Below are 4,151 nucleotides of genomic sequence, written 5' to 3'. Positions count from 1 at the left end.
AATACAATAATAACATTATAATAACAAATAATATATGTTGTTTAAGCTGCACAATCTATGGTACTTTGCTATAGCAGCCTGAGCTGACAAAACTATGTAAATACTTTATATGTATAATGACAGCGTGAACTCTTCTGTACTGAGAGCCCACTGTGGACTAGCACTGGGTTAAGTGCTCTGTATGAATGATCTCATTCAATTCCCACAATAACACTTATGGCTACTTGTATTAGGAATTATCTTCAGTTTCTTGATAGAGATCAGAAATAACAGTGATTTTAACAGATACTAATTTTTTCACACATAAAAGAAGCCTGAAACTTGGCAGTGTGGGCCATGATCATCAGAGTCTGAGGCTCCTTCTGGCTTTTTTAGCTCGAGTTCCATCTTCAAATTTACCTCATGATCCAATATGGCTGTTGTAGCTCTCATCATTATGTCTACATTCCTGACAATGAAGGAAATGGGAAAAGCCAAAATATTTAAGTGCCAGCTCTCTTTATAATTATGCTTTACAGTGATTTCCCAGAAACCTCACCCAAGAATTTTCACTTACATCTCATGGGCCGGAGATTGCTCCCATGGCCATACATAGCTGCAAAGGAGGCTGGGCTTACTGTAGCCCTCAGTAATGCCAAGACTCTGTTACTAAGAAAGAAGGGGAGAATGACTATGAGGCAAACTATCTCTGCTATAGTGCTGTTGTTACCCTCACTTTACCAATGAGGCAACTGAGGTCTGAGAGTCAGGTATCTTGCCCAAGACTAAACCAATGCTAAGACAGAGCCAGCACTTGGTCGAAGGTATTAAGAATTGCCTTCAGTTTCTTTACCTCTACAATGCCCACTTTTTTTTTTTAACCTCTACACAGTAATGGTAAAGTTTGCCTAAGAAGAAAGGCAGGAGACTAAGTAGGCAGCTCCGTGCATGTTCAGATGTCTCTAGTGCTGCTGTATGGACATCTGCTGAATGAGTCCAGAGTTCTAAACAACTCTGGTTTATCCAAAACTGACTCACAGAAGATATTTGAGAGGGAATCCTTATGTAAATGGAGGACTGTCTTAACTTGTTTGCCTGTCTCTCTTTCCCGATAGATTGTAGGCTTTGAGGGGGCCTATCTTGTTCACAGTTGTATGCCCAGTAGACAACACAGTGCCTTTCACACCACAGGGACCAAATAGCATTTTTGAATAAGCAAAGGGAGTGAGTAGACTGATGAACTTATATATAGCTAACAATCTTGAGAGCAAGTCATCTTATTTTTCCTTGACGGTAGTTACCACCAGCTGATTAATTGTGTTGAAACAGCCCCTATAAGAGGTAAAATCTCTCTGAGAAAACCACCCATTGTTAATTGTGAGTCTAAGAGCATCTATCTGTGAGAATTAGCATTTGTATTCCCCATGAGAACTTTTTTTGGTAGATTTCTGAATATCCTTTTTTTTTTTTCTGATTGGCCTATATAAAGTATGCTGAGGAATTATGTTAATGCCGGTATCTCTCCTACCACATCCCACTGAGGATTGAATCTATTTTTCAAAGACAAAACTGAGTTTTAATTTAGGGTCCTTGTGACATTTTCTTTTTCAAGCACATGAAGGATGCTTCTGTGAAGGGAGAGGTCTTGGGAAATCTTTCACAGATGGCTTCACTTAACGCTTGGGGGGAGTAACCCTCAGCATGCCAACTTTCAATTAGAAGTAAATAAATGGAGACAGCTTTGCAGTGTGCCCAAAAGTCTGAAAGATCAACAACCTGGGGCCATGGACCTGGATTTCTACCCCTGCAGCTGAAAATTTTCATTTACATTTTTTTTGGGGGGGCATTTTCTGAGCAGCTTTAATGTGCTAGGCTTAACCTTTAAGACCTTCCTCCTTCTCTCTGTCACTTCTTCCCTCACCCAGGTTTCAAGAATGCCATGAACCTGGAGGTATCTGTGGGGAATAGAGACGTGCCCTTTTTCCACATAAGTAGATTCTCAACAGAATTCTCTAGATAGAAGTTTGGTTCTCTCGAGGTCAAGTAATGGTCTTTTATCCCCTCTGTGATTGTAATTCTGTTTGAAGTTAGGACAGATGTGGAAATGTGTTTCCTCTGCCCATCACATTCTAAGGCACAGGTGACTTGGCAAAGGCTTGGTTAGAATATACTCTGGGGAAGGACACCTTGCCCTGCTGTTTCCCCATATTTTGATGTCTAAGAGGAAGGCCATTGCATCATTTTGAGATTCTTCTATTAGGGAACTGTATCAGTTAGTTTTTGCTGCATAACAAATCATTCCAAAACTTAGTAGGTTAAAACAAGACCAATTACTTAGCTCACAATTTTGCAGGTCAGCAATTTGGGCTAGCTTCAGCTAGTTAGTCCTCTAGTCTGGGCTCAGCTTGGCTGATCCCAGATGAGTATGATCAGTTTACGATTGTCTCAGGTGGGATGACTGGAGACACGTGGAATCTCATCATCTAGCAGGCTAGCCTGAACTTGCTTATGTGGTGGTAGAAGGATTCCAAGAGAAGTGCAAAAGAGTGCAAAGACTATTGAGGCCTAGACTCAGAATTGGCACGTTACTTCCAGTATTCTATTGGTCGAAGTAAGTCAGAAGTCTAGCTCCAATCTTAAGAATGGAGAAATAGATTCCACCTCTTAATGGGAAAGACTACAAAGAATTTTGGCCATTTTTTGCAATATACAACAGGGTATAATTTTCCAAATGTGCTTTTTGAAGCCTAGGGTTTCTATGGAAAAGCTTCAGAGGTTATGATAGGGTCAAGATTCAAGTTTGGGCTGCCCCTTCCCACTTTAAACCAGAGTAACTCACTTTTATCTTCATAATATTTTGGACTTCAAGTAATATCTCATTTAAACATAAGTTGTCATGGTTAAAAAACATTTGAATACCAATTAGTTAGAAGTAATTGTCAGGATCTCCACTGCCTCCTTCTTCCCTCTGTGACTCATAGAATTGCCCTTCTTGCTTTCTGGTGAAAGAGAACTAGTGCCAAAAAGGAGAAAGACTCCATCCTTGGTCATTCACTCATCATTCTCCCCACTGCCAATCCCCATGTAATCTCAGTTCCCAGTCTCTAAAAAGTAGGTGGAAGACAGTAATGAATAGTAGAACAGTTCATAACCCTGAAGCCAGACTTTCCAGGTTCAAACTTTAGTTTCCTTAGTTAAAATGTAGCCTTAGGATAACTTCTCCAAGCACAATTTCTTTATAAAATGAGAATAAGGATAACAGTACCTACATCATAAGGTTGTTGCATGAATTGAGTAAGATAACATAATTTGTATAGCATAAAAATTACTCAGCATGTTTACGATGATGATGATGATGATGATGATGATGGTGATGATGTCTCCAAGTTCCCTTAAAATTCTAATATATTATGTATTTGTGAGATTCTGGTTGGCAGTGATGCTTTTATACTTTAACTGAGAACTCAGTGTCCAGTTATTAGGTAATTTGGTTTGGGATTTTTGTTTTTACGAATGCATTAAACAAAACAAAACAAACCTCTGCCTACAGGCCTGCCACCAAATGGTAAAATTCAGTTGTTAAAGATTCATTTCTTTGGCTGAATACATTAAGATGTTCTTATTTATTAACACTTAGTATGAATTAGATCATTAGAATCTTTTTTCCCCATGAATATCAAGCCAAAACCTACGCACTGAAAAAGTGTGAACTTTGCTGGAAAGTTTTGAAAAAGAGAGAGAGATGATGAATATGTGTGAATAGGAGAGGGGATAGTTTGGGCTGCCATTGGAGGAGAAGAAGGAGACCAAGAAGCAAAAAGGTTGGTGTTTGGACAAAGGAGGAGACGGGAGAAGAGCAAGAGGCACTGGGCCTAACTTTCTTGCAGTGCCTAGAGCTGAGGGTCTACATTTGTTGCACACAGAATGATAATTCATCGTCCAGCTTCGTCCATCATGATCCGCAAATGATTCAAGGCTGCCACTAGACTGATTCTTCAGATGCCACACACAGACTGAGGTACACTGAGGGGTGGTGGTGCCTCATCTTGGGAGCCAGGAGGGCAACATGGACCAGGATTTTGTATGCCTGTGAAATCTAGCAAATATCTGGCTTTCTTGGGTAACAGAGAGCTGTTCTTTATTATTAGACAACTATCTATAGAAAAATATCC

Source organism: Pteropus vampyrus, unplaced genomic scaffold (genome assembly GCF_000151845.1).
Source record: "Pteropus vampyrus isolate Shadow unplaced genomic scaffold, Pvam_2.0 Scaffold420, whole genome shotgun sequence".
Lineage (NCBI taxonomy): Eukaryota > Metazoa > Chordata > Mammalia > Chiroptera > Pteropodidae > Pteropus > Pteropus vampyrus.
The sequence above is the reverse complement of the archived record's forward strand: the minus strand, read 5'-3'. Positions refer to the sequence as shown.